The sequence below is a fragment of the Liolophura sinensis genome, chromosome 7, assembly GCF_032854445.1.
Source record: "Liolophura sinensis isolate JHLJ2023 chromosome 7, CUHK_Ljap_v2, whole genome shotgun sequence".
NCBI classification, from domain to species: Eukaryota; Metazoa; Mollusca; class Polyplacophora; order Chitonida; family Chitonidae; genus Liolophura; species Liolophura sinensis.
The window spans coordinates 47,511,476-47,523,950 of record NC_088301.1 but is presented as its reverse complement, the minus strand read 5'-3'; the positions used below and the strand labels follow the sequence as shown (position 1 = coordinate 47,523,950).

Genomic DNA, 12,475 nt, shown 5'->3' with positions numbered 1-12,475 from the left:
GGCGAACAGCAACTGAGAAAAGAGAAAACAAATTGGTATTGTACAATGGACGAAAAGACCATTATAGTGTTCGGTTACAGAACCTCCCAGTACGTTTGGGGCTCTAGGTAACAAAGTTTGTCGGGAGGTATACGAAGACCTGATGTTTTGCACTAGCCATTATCCTGACTTTGCTCTTGTTTTTAAGTGAACTATTCTTGAGTATGACATAAAACCCCAATCACAAAATAATACACACGATAACTCTTGCCTTAAGAGAATGTACATGTCTCCAGAGGCAATTTGGTCTCTTGAGCTTTGTTCATGTTGATCTAATATTATGATATAGGTTTTAAGGGAGGCGCTTGTCAAGCATAGTCTATGCGTTCGCCCCAAAACGCGCCCTGCTGAAATCCTTTGAAAACTTTTAAGAATATTACGAGGCCTTTTCCCACATAAGGCAGTGTGCAAGATGGTCAATGAAAGGTCATACCATGATGAGATCCACCTTCTTTAAGCATATACAACACTGTTCTTGACCACTATATCCTCAGACATTGACAAGTTGGTTGAAACGGAAAACGTCTCAATAGTCCTTGCACAACCTTTGTTTCCTTGTGACAGCTTTGGCAGAGCAGCAACTCTCTTCGGTTTAGTAATACGCTTTGGCACACATGAACAGCTACTAACGGTAACCAGACTTATAATATTGTGTCACGCATTGTTATATTAGTTTAATATAAATTTATATAAGTACTTTTATTAAGAGAAAGGTGTTATTACATTAACTGCGCCCTTATTTATCAAACTTCCGCTAAGTACTCTGGCTCTCCTTAATTAGACATTAATACCTTAGGGGGCGTGTTTAAATATCAGCTGACAGCCGCCGGCGTATGAACATATACATCTCTTGAAGGTTTATCTGCTTGTTACATGCACTTCACCACATGAGGAAAACATGCCGAAAATTTCGGCTCAGTTATTTCAAGAAAATCCTCCTACAATATCTACTTAAAATAACTTTATATTTACCACATGTATTATATTTCAATCTTTTTGTCCATATTAATAGATCGTAAATCATCAAAGTTTTATCATCTATACAGCTATATGCACCAGAAAACACCCAATAGAGCAATAGTAAGCCAATTAAAATAGGAGGAGTAAATGTAAAAATTATATAAAAGTTAAAAGATGTTTGTGTGGTCTCAAACATCACGAAGACGGTGTACACAACAGACACGAAAAAGTCTATACCCTTATAAAACAAATGCTGAGTATTATAAAGCTAGGGTGTATTATTTTCCGAATCACCGGTATGTGTCTCATAGCCTTTGACTTCTTTTTGCAGTTTTTGACAACAAACACATACACAAGAGTTACGTCATAAAGCTGGTTCCATGGCCTATAATTATTGAGGCTGGATGATTACATCTCGTCCCGCGCTTCCATATATTATGGAACATGACCATATATACATGTCATTCCGTGTCTTCGCCTGTCAAGTCATATAGATATGATGTTCTACTTTTTCCTCGGCTCGAGAAGGTGGTCTCAGTGAAAAAACCGTATAATTTATTCTTTAACAAGTTTGCCGAACAGTGTCTTCTTCAAAGAAAATAAATTCAAAGGTAAATTGTAGTGCAAACAGGGTCGCTTAATTAATTGTGTTCTGTGCATGCAGGTTAAATCACAAAAGGACATGGCCACCTAAAGCTGCAGAATGATTTGATAAAATTTCGTGGATCAGATAATGCTTAACGTGTTGCACAACCTGGTTCCTGGGCCTGGCTACAGCGCAAACAAACGCGACATTCTGACGTGAAGCCCGGGAACCAGGATACGTGTGGCAAATCTCTGACCCGAAGCGTCCGAGACACAGGCAGAGTCGGGTTAAACCTCTCACATAGACACGTGAGGAAACACAAACTTTTCCTCATGTGGGTCTACCGGCCAGGATTGTCTATAATAAACAGATACTGGGATAATCGCACGTTTAAACATGGTAGAACGACACATACACGCCCATTCTATTCAGATATAATCACAGATGACAACTGGTATGAGCGCAGCTGTCGTCACGTAAATGTTTTGTTTTCTTTAGAATTTTTCCAGAAAAAAAATATCCCAAATGGTTTAACCATGTTGATCACAAAAGAGCCAATAATGTAAACTGGGTTCAACGTATGCGTTTCTGTATCTGCTGGCATACTATATCACAAGCCTGAAGACATAAATTGTGAATGAACACTATGACTTATACATAAACTTCATGACCTGAAGGCAGTGAAATAATGGCAGGTACATATCCGCGAAAGGCCAAATGTTTCAAGCTAATATGTCTGACATTTTGTCGGACACCACAATTCAAGACTCTTGGAGTCAGTTATCAGTAACCCCATGCTGCAATAACAAAATCTTCTTGATCACAGAATAAAAAACATACTGACCATTTTCCATGAAGAATTTCTAATTACAACAAATTTTAAGTAAAATCTTTTAAGAACTTGATTACGCCAATAATTTATCCGTTCATGTATGTTTAAATCTCTGCCAATGAACAATAAACAAGGATTTTAGAACTGTTGTCAAAAGCATCGAACAAAAAGATACTCAGAAAAGGAAAGGATTCTTCTGTAGCCAATTTGTAATCTTTCTTCAAATATTCCAAAAGTCGTTATTTGGTTGAAAGGCAAAGGTCTACTTTGACATTATTTGTTTTGGCAATCATGCACAAAATACACAATTTAACATCCGCTTTCCGTGTACTCGGAAAGAAAAGGATTTTTTGTAATTGGAAACACACTGAAAACATATGGTCTAATAAAAACTTTGGTGAAGAGTTAAGATCATGCCCGCATATTTGCGTATTTATCATGATACAAACCTGGTTACATGTCGATCCTGTGAATGTCCCAAGACGACTGCCTATAGCCGCTCAGTGTTAATCCCTTTTCTATCACTACCTTTTACCAATGTGTTAACCACGATTCACACTAACCTTCCTCAAAACTAAGTCACATCACCGCACGTCGAACACAAGCGGACCCCGGTTTTCTCACACGACACGGCGTATATTCTCGCAGCCGAATTACTGCCTGGGAGAAACATAGTTCCCAGGCAATTTCCTACAAAGACCCGCTTTTCGTACCTAGGCAAGTTATTATGGGGCCATAAATCCAATGGCTAATCGGTGTTTAAGATGGCGTTTAAGACTATAACCTATTCGTCTGTTACACGAAGCATAGTCAAATATTCGTGTAAATTAGGACTGATGGTCAATAGATATATAACATAGCGCGTTATTAAAAAGTGCGTGTCACTGAATTTTCTGCATTTCCTTGGTGATCACATGACCCTCGTGTCCATCGTGTGCATTCGTGAGGTAAAGGTTGTTGAACAAACCGCAAGACAGAAAAACTTCCGCCACGGCAGGAATATGTGATTACGGCTTTGATCTGGTCGCCAGTTACTAAGCCACGTCAAATTTTAGACACATTCAGCTCAATTATATCAGAACACCGGTGCGTAAACTATTTTTACAGAGCCTGTCAAGGCAGAAAATAACAGTTATCAACCTAATGATGTTGAACAACATCATTAGAGTAGGAGGTGATAAATAACATGGAGCTAAATGGGCGAAATGCTGCTTTTTGCCGATTGCTATAAAGATTCAAGTACTATCGGACATTGAAAATATCATAATTAAAGGCCAGGCACATTCTGATTGCTTTTCCAGGAAGAAATTCTTATCTAAAAGCTATATTTTTCACGTTATGATAAAATCTTCTTTAGTGTCTATCTTACCTGGGTAAATTCGCTTTGTTTTCACCTGCAATACTCTAGTCACGTGACCAAAGTGGGCTGATGATTGGCTCAGAGCAGTTGTGACATCACTGCAAAACTATGAATTACCTTTATACTGAAACTGTACACAAACCTCTATACATTTATCAATTCATTTGTTTCCATTCGTGCAATATAGCCATCGATGTTCATTTGACCGAACCAAGAACAGCGAGAGCAGGAAAATCCAGAAATCTCTTACCCATGACCAAAAATGGATCCCCCACCTTGTGTGTCATAACGTTTGGCAACTTGGGCCTACTTTTTAGGATACCAATCAGCGTAAGTGGTTTATGTATCAAGTTTCTTTGTCGGTGTTCTTTTATTCCAGCAATAGAATATTTTATCAGGTAATTGTATTGAAACTGCCATGGTAATAATTGTTTATTTGTTTAAGGCCATACTGAAGAATATTCACTTATACGACCACGGTAAGTTTTATGGATGGGGTAATCAGATGCCCACGGTAAATCATCAACTTCACCTGCGTCTGTGTCGCACATGACCAATAACTGAGAACTAACCACTGTTCACGATGCAGTGGAATGTCAGTGTCACTGAAATGACATAATGCGTCCCACTTCTGATTTCTGCCAGTATCCCTTTGTTGTTTTACGCCGTATTCAAGAATGTTTCACTGATACGACGGCGGCAAGCATTATGATGAAAGGAAACCGGGGTAGCGCCCAAGGGAAACACACGACCATCTGCAGGTTGCTGGAAGACCTTCCCTATTCCCCCCAGTAATAATGGCTTTTGATCTACTTGGCACCTCATTTAGGCTGTTGGATGAATGAGTGAACAATGTTTCAGCTGCACGATGTGAACAACAGTTGGATTAATAGTTGATGCTCATTTATTACTTAAAGGATTAGTGTTTTAGATTTAGCTAATTGTTTATATAAAGATTATAACCATCTATAAACAATAGGTTTACTACTTCAGCCGATCCCCAAATGGCCGCCCGGTAAGTTCAGTGGGTGACGTTACAGATGTCTAGCGATCCTGTATAACCTGGGAATTCGAATAAAACGATCTCATTTTCGAGATGGATTCAAGCTACACAGAAGCAAACATACTGCCGTATTAATCTGACCCAATAATTGACGAGGAACTTCCGATTTATGACACGGACATTTCTCGTCAGAATTCATATTCCGAGTTTTCAGACGTTACATTTGATCTTTGTTCAGGCATTTCCAACCGCAATGGCAATAGGGACTGTTAAGCTTTAGCTTTATCCTGTGTTACACTGTAGGTCTACATTTCGTGTGTATATCTGATTTGGGTTCGCGGGAAGTAATTTTATGACGGGTGCTTTAAACCTCTCTTGTTCCCGCGGTGTCCGCTCATCTTCGTAATCTGGATTAGAGATTAAAACGATGGGGGATGGATTATCACTATGCAAGATTGTTTTCGCACCTACTCTGAGCAGTATTCAAAGAGATGTCACTTTGTTTTCCCACATTTGATGAGTAATTTTAATCAACAAACAGTATTTCAACCCCAATCATTAAATCTTGATATTTCGCGAACAACAAGATAAGTTTTCGAATTTAATCGTCCTCTGTGGCCGGTCAGATACCTCTATCATTGCCGTAGATATCAAATGGCCATTGCGTTGGTGTATACAGTTCACAATTTGTTAGAAGCTCACTCATTGGCCCACAGGAGAGACACATGCAATGGGACAGCGGCATCCATTACCAGCATACCGAGGACTGATCAAACTAATGACGAATCAACTCTTGCTTCGTTTTAGACCCATCAAACCCTGTCACCTGAGTTTATATACAGAAATTCAAGGCCTAGTTCCTAAAGATTGGACTTCAATGACGTCATTCGGTGGAGACTATCAAGCGTTAGCGGAAAAACTGCTTAAATCCAGCTTCATTATCTAGTTAATTTTAATGCCATATTACTCCGATTACTCTACCTATTTCCAGTATCATTTACACTCAATTCAACACTATATACAGGGTAGCTAATTATGACTAAATAACCAATCTGGACACTGATCCTTCAAAGTAACTTTTGTCAGTAAGCTTCAGCAGGCTTCTTGAAACGTGAAATAAAAAACAAATACATTGTTATTTGTAAAATACGTTATGCATTTTACTTCAAACCCATCTTTTATGCCTACAGTATGTTGTAGACAGAGAAAAATGGAACGAGGGCAATACTTGAGTGTCTTGCTGGACTGGTAAATGTCTTACATGGATACAACAGGTGGATATGAATTGTACAATCATGTCAAGTACTGGTACAACAAAAAATTGAATTCTGTAAACACTTGAACCATCAGTTTCTATTTTACTAGTATTGTACAGTAGATGGACACAGATGCAATATTCAAAAGTGGAGATCTTTCAACCAAGATTACACTGCTATTAAAGTTTTCACTGATGAAGAAATCTACAAAAAACATCTAAAAATAACAAACAGCCTTGTCTGATTCCTTGAAAGTTCATTTCCACACTTCATGCAAATAATCCGATGTTGTCCAATAATCTTTTGAAATCTTCATATAAGAATCAAGAGCAAGGCCAAAGTTGGGGTTATTTTTTGCCAGACTTCTTTATACCACCACTCGCTGTGAAAGGAAAAGAAGCAAAAGCACATAAGAACATTTTCAAGTGGTAATAATAAACATACAAAAGACTACACTGCTATGTGAAAGTAGCAAAGACATATATAACATGAAAATCACTAATACAAAAATTCAAGGCAAATACGGCACACTGGTCTGGACTGCCACAATGTGCCACTATAGGCCAGTGGTGGCACAACAGTATTTACAGCTCATACTTATTAATTTTTCAGTCATACGAAGACAAAGAGTCATTATGTGTATGTACGTACACTGCGCCAAAGAGCTGTTTCCATTGAAATATCATGTGGCAACTACAATCTAGGGCAACTACCCAAATTTAAAGCCCCTCAAACTTAAAGCCACCTCACATTATCTCAATATGATCTCTTATCAAATGATAAAGGAAAAACAATATTGACAATAAACAATCAGCCATTTATTCATTCCATGTTTGAAAAAAACCTTTTGAACACACACGTCTGAGACTTCACACCCTTGATATATACATAATTCTCCTGAATACAATAAAAACACAATCAAATAAATCAAAGAAATTAGCAGGCAGTTAGTCCAGTAAAGGAAGTGGAATGAAACATACACAATGGGCCTTTCTTGCCAGCTTTTTCTTTTGCTTCCTTCAACGCCTTCTGTTCTTCCTTTTGCTTCTGTTTTAAGGCCAGGTCATCCTGAGAAATTTAAAAAAACTTTCATTTCATTATGATGTATGGCAATGAACTAATATAGACCTAAGAAATATACCATCTTGTCATATACATGTAAAAGGAGTATTTCACACCTTCAAATAGTAAACCATGTCAATGTCTCTTTGGTGTCTGGAATCATTCTTGGACTTTTCAAGGCAGGATGTTACTTACCAAAGAGATCTTGTCCAATACATATCTGTGCATACAATATGTACACTTTAGTCACACTTCCAAAAATCACATAGCCAGCATTTATACTCCCCCCCACCCAAATTTATGATGGCAAGTCAAGCATCAATCAGTAATGATTGGCATGCATTTACAATAAAACAATTAAGCAGATTAATGGGATCTAGATGGCTGGTTACCAGCCCTTCCTGTTCGGGGATTTCAATCCCCACATCAACTTACATGTACATCTAATCTATCATATTAAAAAATCATTTGAACATAACACTAACCTAGATAAAAAAAAAAAAAATATTCAAGCTTGCCAATTCTAATAAAACAAAACAGCAGTTAGTGGGATATGAACCAATACTTTCGTCTGTTACCCATACTTATTAGCATCCAAGGCGTTGGATACAGGACCCAGTTTCACAAAGAAGCATACAACATTTTTTAATCATACATTTGTTGTGCGATATTTTGTCCCGTTTTGCCGAAGTGTTTTGTCGGAGAAATTCTCATACCGCCACAGCAGCCTTGGAAGTGGCATACAACATTTTTACAAGAACAATGGCGCTAGCTGTGGCCACCCAGCTAGTTGACATAAGCCATAGAAATCAGAGAGTTTTTTGACATAAAACATCCCCCGTTGACACAATAAGTGACGCCGAACTTCAGAGGCGATATCGAATCAATCGGGAAGGGCTTGTAAATCTATTGCAAGTATTGACACCCGCTCTGCACGGGGAAACAAAACGCTCAAATGCCCTTACCCCCGAAACTCGTCTTCACAACATTAAGACCTTTAGCTTCGGGCTCATTCTTAAACTGGCGACCTCCTCGGTATCAACATTTCCTCTGCCTCCAGGGCAATAAAACAAGTCACAGAAGAGATGTCAACTGATCCGTTGTTGTTGCTGAAGTTTCCTCGCACCCAATCACAATTAATGAAACATGCCAAAGACTTTTGTTCAATTTGGGGATTTCCACAGATCACTGGAGGTCTCGACGGCACACAGATTGCAATCAAGTCGCCTTCCTTCAATGAGCATGTGTTTGTCTGCAGAAAGGGCTTCCATTCTCTGAATGTTCAAGCCATGTGTGACGCTAAAGTACGGTAGGTGAAAACAAACTTTGTGGGTGAACATTTTACATATGCAACACTAATGCTAGGCCAAACTAAAAAGTTGTTCAAATTGCACTCCTGTTTTGGAATTGAATTTGGGTTATTTTTTTCAACTTAGTTTCCTGAAGAATGCATCTTATGGGGTATTACATATGAAATATAAAATTATTCAGTAATTCCTCAACTAATGACATGGTTTTCAATTAATTTTTAAGTTATCGGTACGTGTAGCTATAATACAGAAGTACATGTATACACATTCCTCATATATTATTAAATAATACCCCAACGGAAGAAAGCTTCATACACACAGAGAGAAAATATTTGGGGGGTAATGGGCTATATTAATTGAATAATTTTAAGTACAAAATGTTTACTCTAAAAATCATCCCAAAATTGTAAATCCATGACTAAGGATTCATGTGATATGTACCAACATAAACAAATGGAAATAAAATTAAAGTACCAGTAATAAAAATAAAGAGAAAAGGTCGCAGAAATATTGCAATGATATAAAAGAAATACTACGGAGTAAGCAAAACACTATGTTTCAATAGGGTTTTCGTGAATAACACTATTTAACCCACATTACTGAAGAATTCCTTGAAAAACAAAATCCTCTGCTGTGTCCGTAAAATTTTCCTAATGTGATATGATAATTTTCCAGTATGAGGTCGAATCAGGAAGATGTGACATTGAGTAAGGCATTTATGCTGGGATGACATCAGGAGCAATTGAAAGGGCAGCATAATTTGTGGATGTGTCAGGGATTGACGATGTCATGTATTCGTGGGTGACATCACACCAGGCAAAGTGGAAGGGACAGAAATATTTTGTTTCCATATACTCTCATGAAACGTACAATATCAGTTTTAATTCACTGCAATTTTTTTACAATTCAGAAAAGCAATTCAAACTATACAAGTCTTTATCAATTCACTTTGCTTTCAAAACACAGATGTTTTGACACCAAAGTAGCCCTTTAATGTTCCCTTTTCATTGGTGAGAAGGTTGAGGAAATAAGGCAATGAATGAACTATTATATAATACTGCCACAGTGGTATTAAGCCATTGTCATTCATTTATACATAATTATGTTTATTCTTTACTTATCAGTTTGGTGTGAAATTTCTCTAAATGAATTAGGATAGTGTAATGTTTCATCTGTCACTTTTTGATTGAAAATTCTACAAGTTGTTACTCTATTTATTTCAGTGTCACAGATGAGGTGGCAAAGTTTCATGGATCCTCCAAGGACAGCTAGACGGGTGGAATCTATGTACTATTGTTTTTTTTTTATGACTTTGTACTGCTGGGAGAATCAAGGTAACCTCTTAAGAGATGGCTGATGGTTCCGTTTCTAAACCTGAACACCAATGCTGAAAAGCGTTACAATGCTGCCATAAAAACCACCACATGCCACATGTACCATGGAAAAGACATACGAGGTCCTCAACTCAAGGCTTAGGTAAATCTATTCTTCTGTCCACAACATTTGCCTAAATTCGTCAGGCAATGAAAAGGCGAAGAAAAAAGAAGGCAATTGTTAATTTAGTGTTGCTAATTTATTATTATTACAGGTACTATTGTTTTTATTTCTTCTGAAAATGGCATTGGATGTATATTTACAATTTAGCATTAGGTATTTGGCTTCCAAGCTGTCTCCAAAATGTTAAAATTCAGATTTCTGACCTCAACTTACTATTCGAACATGATGAAAAAAATATATTTCAGCAGAAGCTTAAATATCATTTATGAAACCAATGTTAAGGAAAATAGAAAAGTAAACAGGAATAAGTATATCATGGAACAAAGTGAAATACTGGACTCAGAAACAATGGACTAAAAGTACCTAAAATTGTGCTTTTAGTTCTGAAGCCCATTTGTTTTGCATTCATAGCAAGTAGGCTACATTCATGATAAAAAAATTTTCTTTTCTTAGTCTTGATGAAAAAGTGGCGCGCAATTATCGCATGACATGTTGTACCATTATCGTATATGTGCAATTATCGTACATGTATGACATTTGTGAAACTGGGCCCAGATCTATGTACGGCCACATTCAGTTATTTCATACACTTGCAATTAATGCATTCAGTATAAGATGCTGTGTACTATGGTCAGTACAAGATCAGACAAAATGGTAAAAAGTGTTTTAGCTACAACAGTGATCGGTCACATTTAATACTACCATCCCGCCAACAAACACCTTACTGCCAGTGCCATGCTTTGCTGAATACAAGGCAACTTGTACCCAACTTCAGTCAAGTCGTACCTAACTTTTACATTAATTGATACTGTCCAATAACATAAGCTTATAATATATAATCAATTAGGAGGATGGCAGTTTCATGCCTCAACAATAGCATCAAACTTGGTTATTGGTTCTTGAGCATACACAACAATCAATCAAAACTGTTCTCACTGTGTACTTTTATTGGAAGTAATATAACACCAACAGCAAAGTGAAAGGCATTTTTGACAGAATCATGATGAGAACAATGGGTACCAGTCAAATACCTGGCAGTGGGACCTTGACATCAAACGCTCAATTTCCAGCTAATCATAATAATATAACAATAAAGACAGAACCATGTTACAGTAGAAACTGATACACTATAACTGTAGATGTTGTTCTACAATAATCATAACAATGGCTCAAGGTCCTGCTTCACACTAGCGCCACCTCTTGGGATTAAAAATATGATGCCCACTTTGTTCTGCCAAGTGCTTTACGGGATGGACCAACTGGAATTTTCAGTTCAATGAATAACCATTAAAGCTGGTATATATCAAAAATTGTTCAAAATAAACCTCAATGTTTAATTTAATTGGACTAGGCGGAGGTGGAAATGCGATCCCCTTGGCTTGGGTCTGCCTCTAGTGAAAATGTCAGCCAGGAAACAATACAAAGGTTCTATCTGTTGGTATGAAATAGCCAGGTTTTGGCATTCGTGAACAGACCTCGGAGGCTCTGCTTTACACTAAATTACAAGCGATGTGTTGTTGTGAGTGAGTGTGTGCTTGGGGTTATAATGTGTTGTTGTGTACTTCAAGAACCTTGGCCTAATTCTTTAAAGAACTGATGTCTTATCGTCAATCATATAAACAGAACAGCAACCCAGACTTTATACTTCTCGAACCAGCATTGAATATTAACAACCAACAACGTATGATTAAGGAATAGACGATCATGAATGCATTCATACTGATGTTGATGTTGTTGTAGTATCCTACCTCATCCATTTCCCCCTGTTTTTTCTTCGGCGCTTTCAGCGGCTTCTTCTTACCTCCTGAAAATAAATTAGGAAACAACGAAGGTATAACTCAGAAAAGGAAACTAGGCAGTGTGAATCAGAAAATCACTGTTTCTTTCTTAAGAAGAAGCCTACCTTCTCTTCCAGACATGATGGTAAAATCTATTACGACGTCTGAACGCTCAACCGGAAAGAGAAAACTGTGGAAATGTGCTCGCGCGCCGCAATATTGTATTCATTTCATTGGCTGCTGACGCTCGAAGCAGCCAATGAGAGCATCTCGTAGTTCCCACTTGGTTCTTCTAGGAGTAACCTTTTTTTCTTTTTTACGAAATCTACTGCCATTTTCACTTCCCTTATCAAAGATAAATTGCCTACATTAGTCACAGCTAGGATATTCGTCAAGGATATTTTGAAAGATCTACATATGACGTACAAGTCGTGGACATATACTTTGCTCAATTGTTTCACCGAACGGAGATATTGCACACCCAGAACTCCAAGAAGAAAACCACGTGATTTATTGGTTGTTATTTTTAATCTTCACAGCTGCCTTAAGTTTACAGATTGTGGAAGCAAAGCCGGGAGTATGACAAACCAGCATCAAAGCTAATAATGCATGAATGGTCTGGCCTTTTAGGCTGACTTAAATATGCTGGAGAGGTTTTCAAAACTTGTATTTAAAATTAAACACAGCGATATAAAATAATTTTCAGACATAAAATGGTAATATATCGACCATTTCTTTACGTTGCCAGTATATATAACTGTAATTGTCCCAGGGATTGTTTGCAAGTGCAAA

At 37.5% G+C, this 12,475-nt stretch overlaps 1 long non-coding RNA gene across 1 annotated transcript; it reads right to left on the bottom strand.

The window, feature by feature from the left end:
* Positions 1–5,915: 5,915 nt before the first annotated feature.
* LOC135471493 (uncharacterized) lies at positions 5,916–11,884 on the bottom strand. The gene is made up of 4 exons (XR_010444447.1): positions 11,809–11,884; positions 11,654–11,709; positions 7,017–7,104; positions 5,916–6,418 (listed from the first exon to the last, which is right to left on the bottom strand). It is a non-coding gene; the product is annotated as an uncharacterized LOC135471493 (long non-coding RNA).
* Positions 11,885–12,475: the final 591 nt, after the last annotated feature.